This window comes from Sceloporus undulatus, chromosome 6 (assembly GCF_019175285.1).
Source record: "Sceloporus undulatus isolate JIND9_A2432 ecotype Alabama chromosome 6, SceUnd_v1.1, whole genome shotgun sequence".
Taxonomy (NCBI): Eukaryota; Metazoa; Chordata; class Lepidosauria; order Squamata; family Phrynosomatidae; genus Sceloporus; species Sceloporus undulatus.
Window position 1 is genome coordinate 142,991,358 of NC_056527.1, and position 16,763 is coordinate 143,008,120.

At 41.9% G+C, this 16,763-nt stretch overlaps 1 protein-coding gene across 1 annotated transcript in view; it reads right to left on the bottom strand.

Annotated features, from left to right (window-relative positions):
* Window positions 1-16,763, bottom strand: part of FLI1 (Fli-1 proto-oncogene, ETS transcription factor) — a 782,157-nt gene that overhangs the window by 409,853 nt on the left and 355,541 nt on the right. The window lies entirely within an intron of this gene.

A 16,763-nucleotide genomic window follows, 5' to 3' on the forward strand; every position in this document is an offset into this window, starting at 1 on the left:
AAATGCCCTCCCCCACTTTGTTTTAGAAGAGAAAAGTGCATTCTGGACACAATTCTCCAGTTTGTGATTTGTATATAATCTATATAATTTGTATGTTGTAGTCTTGTGCCTTCAAGTCATTTCTCAGTTATGGTGGCCCTAAGGCAAGTCTATCATGAGGCTTTCTTGACAGGTTTCTTCAGAGGGGCTTTGCCATTGCCATCTTCCAAGGCTAAGAGTCTGTCAGTTGCCCAAGGTCACTTAGTGGGTTTTTGTGGCCAAGCAAGGATTTAACCCTGGTCTTCAGAGTCCTAATCAAACCACTACATCATGATATTTGTTTGTCACCTTCCAGTCCACTGGGACTCTGAAGTCAACATACAAAGAATAGATTTCTGAGGAAAAATACATAGAACCATAGAATCAAAGAGCTGAAAGAGACCGTCCAGTCCAACGCCCTGTCATGCAGGAATACACAATAGCATTAAACACACTCCAAAGGCAATCCTGGTTTTTACAACCAAATTGACCGGATAAAATATATATGATGTATGACCAAATCCCATATGAAACAAAGTATGGTCTGTGACCACAGGCTTGTATGGGAGGAGGAGGACTTTCAAATATCATGGGACCTCTGGGATCCTGTAAGTCAAAACTAAGTTTTAAATTATATCTACCATGGGATAAAAACAATTTCCTCTGGTGAACATGAAAATGGCCTTGGGTGTGCATGTATCCCACTTCTAGCACAAAACCAACATGTTTGAACAAGCTCTCAAAGGAGCATCTTTGCGCTGCAGTGCTTATGCTTTTCACCAGCAGAACTGCCACATTCAAGGCTGGCTTGGATATTAAGGCAGAGTGAGAGCTCATGTTGAGTAGAGATCAGAATAGGTATGAGAAGCTCCCTCTCTGGCTTTTCTTCGCAAATTAAGATTCAGGAAGGAGTCATCCTGCGCTTTCTACAAGCGCGTTGATGACTAAAAAGGACAATCTGAGATAAACAAGTCCAAATCCCCTCTTTGCTCTGAAGCTCATTGACCTTAAGATACACACATATCTCAGTGTAATCCTCAGAGGCTGGTTGGGAAGTTAAAATGGGGTGTAAGAGTAAAATGTCTAAGCTGTCCAAATTTTGTTGAAGAAACACTGAGATAAATATAATAAATGTAAGTCATGGGATGTGGAGTTCCTCTCACTTCATCCAAGGTGGTTTGGTTTAGATCAACCTCTTTGAATTACATCTTCCATCATTCATATCTATTAACAGTGATGGTGGAGATTGATGGAAGTTGTGTTCCATCACCTCTGTAAGGTTGGAAAGCCTTGCTTAGAGTGGTAATTACTCTGTAAAACTTGAAACTGAATTTGCAGACATGTCAAATAATCCAGCCACTTATTATTTCCTCTGCCCAGATCTAGCCCCGCCATTGAGAAAAGATGATCGCACTGAAATTTGTAAGATTTGATTCTGAATAAGTCTTTATGAGACTCTGGGAAGAATCCATACAATACAGTAATTGCACATCGGTTAATTAATGCCTTAACTTATTCATGCCAAGAACAAACTCCATTTTCTTGTTTAAATGAATCCTACTATGAAGCAATGCCTTATCTAACTGATTGTAGTAAAACACAACTGTTGCTTAATCCCAGAGCAATGACTCCATCAGAGGTCATGGGGCATTCCTTAGACCTAAAGCACAGCTAAGTTAAGGGTGGAAAGGGAGTTGAACTTGGCAAGTATAACATTACCAAAATATTCAGGGTTAGAATTATGCAATGTTATAGTTAAAGAAAGAATGGGAGACACATGGTCCTCCAGAGGTTGTCGGACTGCAACTTCCATAATCTATCACCATTGGCTATGCTAGAGCTGATGGGAGCTGTGGTTCAACTACATTTAAAGGACACACCTTGCCCATCCCTGTTACCAAATGTGGAGCATAGGGCAATTCAAAACAAACCTGGAGGTACCTGCCCAGCTAAAGCACTGCAGGAATTTCAAAGAAAATTGGAAGACTTTTGGTAAGCATATAATGGAAGAGAACTTCCTTCTTCAGTCAAACCATCTACTCTATTCTTCTGTTCTCAGTGGCAGAGAATCAAATGATTTTACTTGCTCAGAAGTAGGACAAGGAAGTGTTGTGGATTCCAAAGCCTTGACCTTTTTGTAGCCTGAGCTTTGTCTAAATCTGCAAAGACATACTTTCTCTCAAGTGACCCTGTTTAACTGGAAAAGAACTACATCCCCAAATTTATACCTCTTAATTTGCTTGTATGGATCAGGGAATATATTAAATACCACCATGACAGATAACTATCCGAAGGATCTTAACTGACGAGATACTTTTGATGTGCTTTGATGATCTACCATAGACCTTCTGAACATAAGTTTAAAAAGTAATGTTTGCCAACAATTTTGCCTTTGTTTTGTTTGGGAAAGCCCAGCCTTTTCTTCTCCAGAATAGGAAAAAAATATATTGCAAACAAATGTTATACACTTTTCTTTAAGTTACTCAAATTGTTTCAATCTATCTTATGTATAAATGCTAAGTAATTTTATATTTTAAAAAAATGAAACAAACTTCTTCTTTCTTTTTGACCCTGACTCAGTTAATAAGATATTGAGAGCACATCAGTTTTGACAAGGGTGAGTCAGTTTTGACAAGGGTGATTGACAGCTAACAAGCAGCTCCAGTGTCCAAAAGCTCAGGGTCAGATTGAGAATCAAGGTCTAAACTGATTTGAAATCCAGGAAGGGTAGGGAGAGGAGATTGTATCAGTGAAAAGTTATGTAGTTAGAAAATACAAAAGACTTTCCTCTCTGGATGATAACCCAATGACATTGCTCCAACACTCTATGAACTCCATGAAGGCTGAGTTCTCAGGACACCATTGTAGGCCATATGTCCTTATCTGGAACTGGTCCATTCACAAAGAACTGCCCAAGGTGCTGAACTGCTTTCCAAGAATGGGTTCATCACTAGGGATAGTTGACTTAGGCATGAAACAGACTGTCCCAAAAGTCTGGGCTCATGGCAGATGGTTTTCCTGTGGAGGGACACCACAGCAGCCAAACTGCCCAGCGTCCCTCCGTCCCAAAAAGGAGCCAGAAAAACCAGATGCTTTTTTGGATGCCGTGTGTGCATCATGAATGCGCCATTGGTGCACTCGTGATATAAACAATGCACAGTGACATCTATATGCTGTGTGTTGCTTACATCAAGATGGCAGCCCCTGTGTGGATGGGAGGCCAACATAATAGCAGAGGCGGCACGTTCTAGGGTTCTGGAGCATGTGGTTGTCACACGCTCCAGAACCCTAGAATTGGCTTGAGGACAGCACTTCCTGCCTGTCTGTCCTGGACCTAAAACCTGGAGCAGATTCAGCACTCCACTGACATCCAGAACTTCTCTTTCTTACATATCTTTGTGTGGTTGTGTGCCTTCAAATCACTTGTCAAATTATAGCATCCCCATACATTATATTGGATTTTCTTAGGCAAGGAATACACAGAGCTGGCTTTACTCGTTCCTTCCTGTGAAATATAACCTACACTACCTGATATTTGTTGGTGGTTTTCCATCCAAATACTAACCAGGGCTAACTGCTTAACTGTCAAGATCCTGCAGGAACTGGTGCCTTTAGGGTATTTAGGCCAGTTCTATCTTGTTTACTGACTAATAATTATATGGGGAATACAGGCCAGGATTCTCTTAGGGATATATGCACACTTAAGTGTCTCCCGTTCATGTGGATGTTCTTTCTTTGTCACTGTGAGGATTGCTGTACCCTTCCCTCCCTCTGCACCCACTCTCACAGTAAAGTCCCCCAAACCACCCTGCATGGTCATGCTGTGCTTCCCAGCAAATGAAGAATCGGAGACCTGTCTGGCTACTCTCCATAGACAAATGCACAATGATGGCATCAGTCTTGATATCTGCTGGGTTCCTCCAGGGGTCTCAACACTGCTGTAACCATTGTGTGTCTGGCTATGGTGTGTCTGGCTACCAGCTACATCTCCAACCATGTCTGCTTTCTGCAAAGCATGGAACGGCCAGCTATGGGAGACAGCAACAGAGGCCCTTACAGAGCCAGGGGAGAAGTACGTGGCTCAGTGTAATGTAGGTCTGCATGTGTATATTTGCACTTTGTTGAGAGATGCTACTTCTCCAACATTGAGTCCATTGCTTGAATCAAAATCAGAATGTATAGGCTTTAACTACCTCCTCTGATGTTTATTTTCCTAACAAAAACCCATGCCAGGGCTCAATAAATTGGATAAACCTTCCATTAGAAAGGAGATAGGGCTCCCTTGCATACTATATATGCATTTAAAGTGACACATTGTGGTGAGAGTTGTGGTAGCACTTTTCAAATATCTAAAGGATTGTCATATAGAATGACAATCTGAAGACTTCAGTAGGATTAGAGCTAATAGACTTCAGTTTTAGGAGCGCAAGCTTCTGATTAGATATGATGAGAAACTTCTTGGAAGTAAGATAGATTCAGAAAGTTGTTGCAGGACTTTCCTTTAGTGCAGATCTTTAAGCAGAGGCTGGAAACACCTTGGAAATATCTAGCTCTGTCTTCCCTTCACTGAGCTGGGAAATGTTACTTTTGCAGGTATGGCAACTCTAAAAATCCCCAGCCAGCAGGGTATGGAAGTTATGGTCCAAGCTGTTCCTTGGAAGTTTTTAAGAAAGCGTTGAAGACTCACCTATTCCGCTTGGCATATCCCCCTGATCCTTCATAGGGATAATTATCCTCCTACCCCATCATCCTCTAATGTTATGAGTATTTTTGATGCTAATTTGTAATTATGAGATTGTAAGAGGTGAGATTGTGAGTTTTTAATTTGTTTTTATAGGATGTCTTTATATGAGGTTTTTAGTGGAATGTTTTTTACTGTATTTTATGCTGCAATACGATGTGTTGTACATCTGTATTTGCCTGTGAACTGCTTTGATCTCCCAGGAAAAGCGGTATAAAAATAAAGATTTATTATTATTATTATTATTATTATTATTATTATTATTATTATCATCATCATCTCCCTCCATTTTGCCCTTAGGTTAGATTACATTAGATGGAATTATATAGTCTGCAAGGTCCTCTCCAAGACATCCAGGATGCAAGGAGACTGACAAATATATTGCTACATCCTTATAACTGCCTGCAGCCAAACAAAAGTTCTGGCAGAAGCCCTGGTATCTCCAGGCAAAAAGCCAATTTCAGCATTTTAAAGTTCTTGATAATAGTGTCATCCTCTGGAGGAACTGGACTGTGGCCATCCTTCCCAATTTTTCTGCCATAAATATTTTCCTGATAACTCTAGGGCAGCTGATGAGAAAGAGTAACCCACAAGGGCATTCAGGGACAGCTGTTTCATACCACTACCATCCCACTCCAGGGCAGCTGAGCCGGATGAATAGTAAATAAACTGAAAAAGAGAATGCATGGAAATTGTGATTCACCCATTACAGCGATGAAGCCTTGATCACAACCATGGATGTGTCAAATACTAGGAAGAGAGCGATGCTGCATCACTCAGGCAGTGACCTGAAATGCACTTACTCATGAGTAAGACTGAATGGACTCAGTTCATGTCCTGATTCTCAGGGCATTCATGAGATGGCGGCATGTCACCTGAATTTTCTCACTCTCAGATTTCCCAGCAGATTTTCTCTCTCAAACTGAAAAATAAATGCTGCATGACTTGTACTGAACAACTACCTCACCTCCTCCTCTTTCCCAAGACATTGCTGTGGAACCTTTTTCTTTTTCATTCATAAACTAGTTTGCAAAAGGATGGGGTAAGGGGGGATATGACGATGAACAGATGATCTGTTTGCGAATATTTCTGCATCTCACAGACAAGCTATAAAAATGACTCAGGAATAGAGGAAATTCAGGGGCTAGGATGCCAAAGAAATTAAATCAGGCTGTTTCAAGGGGTAAAGAAGAACATGACTGAAAGCATAGATGAAGAATCTTTGGTCTCCCAGATGTTTTGAACAGATTAACATAGGAATCACTCCTCCTTACCTAGGATCACATAGTATATATACTGTATATACCTACTCTCTTCCAGGTCAGCATTCTCTGAAGATGACAGCCACAGATGCTGGCGAAACATCAGGAATAAACTTTTCTAGAACATGGCCACATAGCCGCCAAAACCCACAAAAAACTATGGATGTAAGCCATGAAAGCTTTCAACTTCATACACTAGGTGACCTTGGACAAGTCATACTTTCTCAGCCTCAGAGGAAGGCAAAGGCAAAGGCAAACATACTCTGAAGAAATCTTGCCAAGAGAACCCCATTATTGGTTTTCCTTACAGTTACCATAAGTCAAAAATGATTTGGAGGCATATAACAACAACAGAGTTGGATCCAGGCTATATGGAGAACCATATCTACCATTATGAGTCCATTAGAGCGCTAAGGTTTTCTGTCTACTTCTCAGGCTTGTTTGATGAGAAAAAGGAGAGGGCCTTCATTCTGTCTATTCCCAGAAGCTGGAACCCCATTGTAAGGAGGCCAAGATGGCTCCATCCTTGCCCTCCTACCATCATCAAGTTAAAACATTTTTATCCCATCAGACCTTAAAAAATGGCTGGGATGGGCTTAATGTCATGTGTTGCTATTTTTAAGGCCTGTATATAGTCTCTCTCTCTCTCTCTCTCTCTCTCTCTCTCTCTCTTTCTCTCCCTGTGTGTGTATATATATAAATTAACTCTTATGTTTATACTTTTATTAATGCTTTTGCATAATTTTTAATCTGTATTGTTTTTAAATAAATTGTTAGCTGCTTTGAGTCTTATTAATGGGAGAAAACTGGGATACAAATGAAACTATTGTTCTTGCTTTTATTATTAATCAGTGATGAGATGTTCTGCACCCTTGAATTAGAATGTAATATAATGGGCATGTGAATAATAATAATAATAATAATAATAATAATAATAATAATAATAATAATTTGTGTTTTCCTGCCTCTCCCAGGTGGGTTGGCAGGATTACAGCCAATAAAATGAATACAAAACATATCGATAAAATACAGTACAGTAGTAATTACATTAAAACTTGCACTATCATCAGTTTACATTGATGATTTATATTGAGAAGGATTCTGTTTTTTTGTTGAGGGTAAGGACTGGTCAACCTAAGTCTCTTGCAGAAGTCTTTTCTATCATCTGTTACTTGAGGCTTTTAGCTGCCGATGCAAAGGACAGACCTCAGACCTTTCGTACATAAAGCATATGAAGGGATTCCTAGTTTTTCCTCCTTGAATAGCACCCCTGGCAATAAGAGGGAGGAGAGTGGACTCTATCAATGAACCAATTTTACTGTGTGTTTGTGTGTATATGTAGTGGGTATCACAGTATCTCTGGAATGTCCAATATCCACGGCTGAAGATAAGGAAAGCACAGAAACCTAGGCAAAGATAGCAAACTGGCACTGAGATTGAGATTTGATTGAAAGACAACATGATTTAGTGTTTTGAGTGTTGTACTCGGACTCTGGAAGACTAGGATTAAAATCCTGCTTGGCCATGGAAATGCATGGTGCCAAAGGCTATGGTGGCCTTGGGTAAATGTGGCCCCATATAGACTGCCAAAATAAAGCTGCTTCAGGTCACTTTGTAGGTATGCTGTTTAAATGATGCATGCATCCTAAGAGTCTGGAAGCTGCGCCAAAGCTGCGCTCCAGTCCTGAGTGCAGCTTTGGCATGGCTTCCAGACTCTTAGGATGCATGCATCATTTAAACATCCTACCTACAAAGTGACCCGAAGCAGCTTTATTTTGGCCTGTCTGTATGGGGCCTTAGTCTCATAGAAAACCACCTCTGAACAAATCTTGCCAAGAAAACTCAATGATAGGCTTGCCTTAGGGTTATCATAAGAACCAGCATGGCATAGTGGTTTGGGCATTGAGCACTCTGGAGACCGAATTCAAATCCCCACTGAGCCATGGCCCTTGGGAAAGTCCCACTCTCTTAGCCTCAGAGGAAGACAAAGGCAAACCCTGTCTGAATAAATCATGTCAAGAAAACTCTGTGATAGGTTTTCCTTAGGGTCAGCATAAGTCAGAAATTACTTAAAGGCACATAACTACAAACCAAAAGTTGTAAATGACTTGGAGGTGCTCAGCAACAAATGGGACCTCCCTCTCCCACATCACAGCCCTTGTAAAAGCTCTGACCTTTATATTGACTCACATGCTTACTCAAGGAAAATATCTTTTGGGAGATGCTTACAAACAGATCATCATCATCCAAAACTCTACATCTTTTCTTTCTCAAGGGCAGCTCAATCTGTCTGGAGAATGAAAAAGCAAGGTTCACATCCTTCAGGCCAGGGCACATCAGTCCCTGAACCTATTGGCTGGCCAACCTATCAGAGGGCTGGCAGCTTTCAGTGCCAAAGTGGTGAAGAATCAGAGTGGGAGGGAGAGTCTATTACCCTGAAGACAGCGTATTCCTCTCATCGCCAAGTAACACCAGCCAACCCACAGACAGCTGGGATGAGAGGCAAACTTCTTGTTATGTTGTGGCTCCATTGACTGGCCTGGAACTAGCGGAAGCAGCTGTAGCTAGGATGTAGGAAATGGGAAGGGGGAGAATGAGCAGGCTTTTCTTCCCGGCAGTCATCCTCTCCCGCCTCACAGTGATATCTTTGTCGATTTAACAGTGTTGGATTTGGCCTAAGCTCTCATGCTATTGTTGCTCCCATTGCTCTACCTCACAGAAGCATATAGGCCATATATCTGGGTTTAGATATTGTGTGACTAGCCATATAAGATATGGAGTGGTGAAAGCTACATATTCTGGAAACATCAATTCATCCTGTTGCAAAACATTCAGGCTTCTAACTGAATAAGATCTGAACTTGGAAAGGTAATTTTGGGGTCTATAGTTCCCAGAATCCCTTGGAGAGAATGGCCACTGGGAGAGTTGTAGTATATCAAACTCTGGGCAATATTTATTCTCATCACCATAACAACCATCACACACCATCAGAGAGGTGAACAGAGTCAGCCTGTTTAGTGAACAACTGGTTCATGATCAGCTCCTTCAAAAGACCACTGTTCCTGTGACTGTCTCTCCTACCAGTCTTTACAACTATGGCAGTTGAACCCACAAGAGATAAACTAGTGGGTCAGTTTGATAGAGGAATATAAAGCAGCCATGGGCAGGGTCTCTCTGAAAAGCTGTAGTTTGTGCATGACGATTCTACAGGGATGATTGTCTTCCAATGACTAGTTCAGAAGTAGGAAAACTGTCTCCTGCAACATGTTGCTGAACTGTAAGTCCCAGAAGTCCTAGCCAACGAGGAGAGTTGCAGTATCTATATCAAGTCCTGCAGGACACCATATTTAGAAATTCTGGTTTCAGTGGTTAAAACACAGTAAACTATTGCCTAATTAATTCAGTAACTATTGCCTAATTAAACTGCACAATTTCCAGTTCATGGCAACCTCAATTCTCATTTGTTGTAATTAATAGCACATTTGCCCCTCTCATTCCCATAATACTACTTTGAGTGAGAGCTCCTGCATGGCAGGGGTTTGGACTGGATGGCCCTTGTGGTCTCTTCCAACTCTATGATTCCATGATTCTACAATTCTAGATGCTATCGTTCTCCAGTCCTCATCAGTCCAAGGCACCCTAGCCAATGGCAAGGCATTATAGCAATTCATAAACATCTGGAGGGCCATAGATTCCTCTGTCACACAGAAAAAGCTCAGAGCCTCCAAATCAAAAATGCCCAGCTGCTTGTGTGAACTCAATGTTGTGTTTTCCTCCTAGTCATTCCTTTCACGGAAAATCATAAAGCATACCTCCGGCCCTTATCTTTCACTTTGGCTTTGATCTGGGGCAAGGCTGAAAGTTGCATGCGGCTAATTAAGCTTTGTCTTTCAGCTGGCCTTCAAAAAGTCTAAACAGTTTATTTGAGATGTGGAGAATCTCCCTGAGTCACAGGCCATTAACAACCTAGTCTGGGTACATAGTAGAGGCAGGCATCGCAAGCATCTCTTTTAAGAATATAAAGGGCCCACATTTCCTTTCTATTCTTAAAAGAGATATTTGAGACATATAATTTAGAGTTATGAGAAAAGTGATATGGAATTTAGAATTAATGAAATTTGACAAGAAAACAGACAAAGCTTTGTTTTGCTAGGGGTTTGGTTTTGGTTTTGTTACAATTCTTTGTAAGCACATTTGCATTTTTATTCTTTACTATTGGTGTTGTCTTTTCCTATGTTATTTGTTTGTTTATGTTTATATGGATAATTTTGAAGAAGATAATACATTTAAAAAAATAAAAAAGAATATGAAGGACTCAAGAATTACTTTGTTAGCTTATGTGTGGATATATTAATATGCAGCACCATTCGTGTTTGTTGTTCCAGTCATTTTTGACTTATAGCGGCCCTAAGGTGAACCATGGGTTTTCTTGGAGGCGGTTTGCCACAGCCATGAGTGTCATTTGTACTGAAACATACTTCCTCGGAGTGTAGCAGATTCTCCTTCCTTGGAAGTCTTTAAACAGAGGCTGGATGACCATCTGTCAGGTATGCTTTGATTGAGATTTCCTGCATGGCAGAATGGGGTTGGACTGGATGGCTCTTGGGTCTCTTCCAACTCTGGGATTCTATGATTCTCTGAATTACCCATTAGATTTCCTTGACTGAGCCAGGATTGGAACCCTGATCTTCAGAGGCATAGCCCAGCACTCAAAGTTCTACACCAAATTGGTACTCAGCATCCATGTGCAAAATCCTTTATGAAGGTAGAATTAAAGGATAGATATCTGCCCCAAGATGTTTACAGTCTCAGGGCTTGTTCCCACTACAATTTACAGTGAATCGCTGATTGGACTATATGACCGTCGTTCCCACTTGAAACTGATTCCAATCCTTATTTGATCGATTTCTATTGCAATAAAGCGGGGCAAATGCAAAAACGCTGTTTTTTCCTGACGGTAGTTTCAAAGTGGTTCTTTTCAGAAGGATCGATTCTGAAGCGTTGATCAGAATCTATTCATTCTGAGGGGAAGGACGAATGGCAGAGGGGTGTTTACCACCCCTCCCCATTTTTTGGAGATGTCACACACACCCAGTGCTGCCTTTTCATTTGTTGGTGTCATTGGTGTTTTCTTGTTTTTTGTTTTTTTGTAAATAAAATTAATTGATGAATCAATAGATTGGTTTTGCAACTACTTGCAAAGGCAAGTGGTGGCTCAACCAATCTATTGATTTGTCGATTAATTTTATTTACAAAAAGAAAAAAAAAAGCCATATCCCCTGTCCTCCTGCTCCTGCTGGGTCTTCTGTCCTCCTTTTATTCTGCCTTCCTGGGTCCCCTGGTTCTTATTTTATCCTGCCTTCTTGGATCCTCTGCTACTCCTTTTATCCTGCTTTCCTGGGTCCCTGATCCTCCTTTTATTCTGCCTTCTTGGGTCCCCAATCCTCCTTTTATTTTTGCCTTCCTGGGTCCCCTGGTTCTTATTTTATCCTGCCTTCTTGGATCCTTTGGTCCTCCTTTTATCCTGCCTTCCTGGGTCCGCGTCATCCCCCTTTCACCAGGTCCCTGTTTTCCTCCCGACCTAGAGCCTGGGCTGCTGTGATAACTGACATTTATTTTGAATTGGTGCAAACTAATGAGGATGACAATCGTGCCCCAAAAAAAGCAATTCCACTGGAATAATGAAAAGTTCCAGTTTTATAGTGGGAACGAAGGACCTTTTGCAATCAATTTTGGAATTGGAGCGAAGCCAAATCGGAAATCGTGTTGCACTGCCAGTGGGAATGAGCCCTCAGTAACCAAACCAGGAACATTTTCACACTACAAAATTCTAGCCTAATGATTCAACTTTAGCTGCCATGTTTCCATCTCATCAAATCCTGGGACATGTACTTTTGTGAAATGTTTGGAATTGTTAGGCAGAGAGTTCTACTGCCTCATCGAACTACAAAACCCAGGATTCCAAAGGCATGGCAGTTAATGTGGAATCATGGTGCCATAACTGTGCAATGCAAAAGGTCTTCAGAGAGGAAACAGAGGAGGAGAAATTAGGTAGGCAAAAGAAGAATATGTGGTCATTGAAGTTCCTTGCACTGATCTATAAATTACACAATGTAAAGTGGTCAGGTAAGCTGATGAAGGGCAGTATTCTGCTTGAAGGGTTACTCAATCCACATTCTGTTTAAAGATAAAATAACCATAAGAAGAGAGAGCAGAAACCTTGAAGTTGTACATCTTGTGTGTTAGTCCTGGAGACACCCAGTCTCAGTCCTCATTATTATATTAGACAGGTAAACTTTGGCGGGTTACAAACCGTCACTTGGGACGTCCTCAGGACGTCCCAGTTTAAAAAAGGGGTGTCTTGTCCAGACGCCCCTATTCCTGTTACGGACTCTGTCCATAACAAATGGTGGCGGCCGTTCCACATGGCCACCGCCATCTTGACGTAACAGACGCTGTGCATCCGCACGTCACGCGGCGCTAATGACATCGCGAGTGCACCATTGGCACCTCGCAGCGTCATGAGTGCGCCGCCAGAAGAAGCTCCATTTTGGAGCTTCTTTTTTGCTCCGTAAGGGAGCCACGCGGTTTGGCTGCGGCGGCTCCCTCATGGAGCAAACAGCAGCGCTGGGAGACCGCCGCAAAGCAGCGGTTTGTAATGCCTCCCCATTTCTATTTAAATTATAGCAATCCTCCCCTCAAACCACAGATTATGCAAATTGGCATCTCTCTTGCCCTTGGGTTTTGATGAGACATTTTCTTCTTCTTTTTTTTACTGGCATGTAATAAAGTATGGGGCAGGTACTAGAGAACTGTGCCATGTGGAAAAGAACAATTTTGAGGAGTGGTTTGAAAAGAACAACAAAAGTGGCAGGGGAAGGACCAGTGCATTCCAGTGTAAAAAGAGTAATAAGGAGAGATTTTTCTAGATCAGAAGACCTTTCATGGCTGATCAGACCAAAAATCCTCTGAGTACAGCATTCTGTGTTGGATCTTCCTATAGAGTTAGAACTATTTAAAACAATAGGAACTTGTTCTTGTTAGCTAGTATGGCTCATAGCATGCATTCTTCCAGAGGCTTGAAAAGATACCTTTTGGATTTCTGTTCCCAGAATCCTCTAGTCAGGATGGTCAGTAGGCATACTAGGAGTAGGACTGAAGGATTTGGGGAACTGTAGTCTAAAAAAGGATCGAGTTCTCAACCTCTGATCCTTTGTGACTATCTTTCAGAACTATGTTGGTTTTCATGACTAAAAAATCACACATCATCTGATGATGTTTCTTCACCCTGGACGGTTTTGTTTTGTTGTTCCAAGAATTCTTATAAGGTCTTCCCAGGCCCTTCCTTATTCATTCCTGAACTTTGTACCCATGGCTCCATTTTAATCAACCCCTTCAGCGGCCTAATTATTTATGTAGCTTGGAAGCTTCTCCAGTTGGCTTCGATCTTTCCTGTTAAGGAGGAATGAATGGCAACAAAGCTGGCTTTCTGCACACAAATGGTTTCATATTTTTTTGGAACTGCTGAGTAAAACAGAAGCCTGAAGTTGGAAGAGCAAATATTATTATGAACAAGTATAATAAGCAAGAAGTTGGGCAGGGAGACCAGGCCTTCCGACTCAAGGTAGCCACCAACCTCTAATGAGAAGATTGAAGTGAGACCTTTCCTGGAGGACAGAATGTGCTACGATTTTCTTTTTGGGCTTACCATAGTAGCAATGGTTTGCAGTAACATATTATGGATATGTGTGTTCCATCAAATGAGCCAAATCGTCTCTGAGAGCTTGCCAAGCCAAGCCAAGCCAATGGTATGCATTCTTTCAGTGACCCCTGAAGGTATTGCTGGTAGAAGTCTATATTAATGTCTATTCACAGCAGACCAGGATAGGAAACCACAGGGACAGGTTAAAGCAAACCAAGGTTGGGTGTGGGCTCCTCCAATGGAAACTCCACTGGCTGCCTATCAGCTTCCGGGCCCAGTACAAGGTGTTGGTTATCACCTTTAAAGCCCTAAATGGCTTGGGTCCAAGCTATCTTAGGGACCGCCTCCTCCCGTACAATCCTCCCCAAGCTCTCCGGTTCTCTGGGAGGAACTTACTACAGCCTCTAAAATCTAGGCTTGCGGCGAGCTCCCAGAGGGCGTTCTCTGCTGTCGCCCCCAAACTCTGGAACGACCTGCTGGATGAGATCCGTCAGATAACATCATTAGACAGCTTTAAAAAAGCGGTCAAGACGGATCTCTTCCGGCAGGCCTTTCCAGTTACCCATCCCAGCCCAGGTTCCCTCATTCCTCATTCCCCGTGGCCCCCATCTTAGTGATGGGTTGAGGATCAACAGAGCGATATCAGGGTTTTAGTTTTTAATTGTTTGGTTTTAGGCATGATGTGGTGAATAGTATACTGTTTAAGACTGCTGTAAGGGGGGGAGGATAAAGTGTTTTTCATATTTTATATTTTACTGTTGTTAACCGCCCGGATTGGTTTGCCAGTGGGCGGTATACAAATAAATATTATTATTATTATTATTATTATTATTATTCAGAATAGGAAATTCCTTCTACCTCGATCTAAACCAGAGGTGGACTACATACGGCTCTCTAGATATTATTGGACCACTGCTCCAGCCTTCAGAATCCTGGTGAAGAATGATGGGATTTATTGTGCTGCTCTATGACCGTAATAATGATTGTATTCTCCTGATGGGATTTATAGTCCAATAACATTTGGATGTGTATTGTTTATTGATTTAATTTATATAACGCCGTTTTTCCAGAATGGGACCCAAGGTGGCTCATAGAAAAAAATGGCTCTAAACTTAAGAATACACATTTAAAAACAATTAAAACAATCTCATTTAAAAGATTATATACTTAATTAAAAATACAAACGTTTTAAAAAACATATATAGAATACACCTCATATAAAAGCCTCTACAGCAGTGATAATATTTTTTAAAAGCTTGCTTGGACAAAAAGGTTACCTACTGCCAGCCTAGCCTCCCAGGAAGGGCATTCCAGTGGGTGGAGCAGACAATGAAATGGCTCTTTCATGTCCTCACCAAGTGAACCTGGTGATAGTATGGGACTAGGAGAAGCTGTTCCCCTAAATTTGGACAGGATCAAAATTCAAAAGACCGAATAGACTAGAAAGCTGGGGCCAAAGTTAACAAATGAAGATTCAACATGGAGAAATGTAAGGTACTGCACTCGGGCGGAAAAATGAAATGCACAGATTATAGGATTGGGGGACACATGGCTGAACAAGAGACTTATATGTGTGAAAGGGATCTAGGAGTCCAAGAGACCACAAGTTGAACATAAGTCAACAGTGTGATGTGGCAAGTAACAAGGCCAATGGGATTTTAGGCTGCATCAATAGAAATATAGTGTCTAGATCAAGGGAAATAATAGTGCCACTCTATTCTGCTTTGGTCAGGTCCCACCTGGAATATTGTGTCCAGTTCTGGGCAAAACAATTCAAAAAGGATGTGAATAACTGGAGCAGTCCAAAGGAGGTGACTATAATGGTGAAGGTCTGGAAGCCATGAAGCCCTATTAGGAGAGACTCAGGGAGCTGGGGATGTTTAGCTGGAGAAAAGAAGGTTAAGAGGTGATATGAGAGCCCTGTTTAAATATTTGAAGGGTTGTCATATTGGGGGGAGCAGCGTTGTTTTCTGCTGCTCAGAGAATAGGACCCGAACAATGGATGCAAGCTCCATGAAATGAGATTCCACCTCAACATTAGGAGGAACTTGCCTGCCTCAGAGGTGAAACATGTGAGCCATTACTGGCCCTAGCTCAGATGAAATTTGCAAGCACCTCTACAACACAACAAACCTTTGATTCACAGGTAATCAGTGCATCTCTTCTCCCCTGTGACATTACCTGGACATCATGCTCAGCCTGACTCTTTGAGCAAACGGTTGGAAACATCTGCTCCAATCATGCTGCCAGTTCACAGTTCCTGTGCCTCCCTCCCTCCCCCTTGCTCCAGGTCTGGTTAAGCAGAAAGGCTTGTCAGAGCAAAGTTCTCGGTAAATCACTAGGATGCTGCAGCGCCCAGCATCACTGGAGGCTCATTTTTCATAGGAAAGCTCTGAATGCAAACAGAGGCAGCAGCTAAACTTTTGCTGCTCAGCAAGAAGCACAGCTGGCTCAACCCCTGGGAAAAGTGACTGGGTCAGATACCCTGGCATGGCTCCCCCCCCCCACTAGGCCATGCTTTGCTTTGCCATAACAATGCTATTGGCGTTGCTAGTGTTTTTTCTCCCTTGAGAGACTCTTCTTAAGCCTCTGTGAGGATCCACAAGGCTGCTTTCATGTTGAATCCAACTCCCACAGACAAAAATAGGCACTGAGTGCCTACACTATGCCAGGAAGAAAGAAAAGACCAAATAAATAAAGAGGAGGGGAGAAACAGGAGCTGGCTGGCAGTTGTGCTGCTATGTAGCTTAAGCCATAGTAGAAGAAATGTGGCATGCTGTGGCATTCTGCATGCCCTCGACATTTCACAAGTGAAAACTGGGATACATTATGGCCAAGCAACATCAGAATGTGGTCAAGAGTGGAAAGGTATTAATGAAAAGGAACATACAAGTTCAGAGAGGCTGTAGCAGTTTCATTTTGCAGGCGCCTCCTGGGAAGGGCAAGATTCCACCCCTTCACTCTTCTCATTCTGCTGAGTAAACAGAGTGTAAACTAATTTGCACTTTGAATTCAATCAGCAGTATTGAAGTAAGCTGGG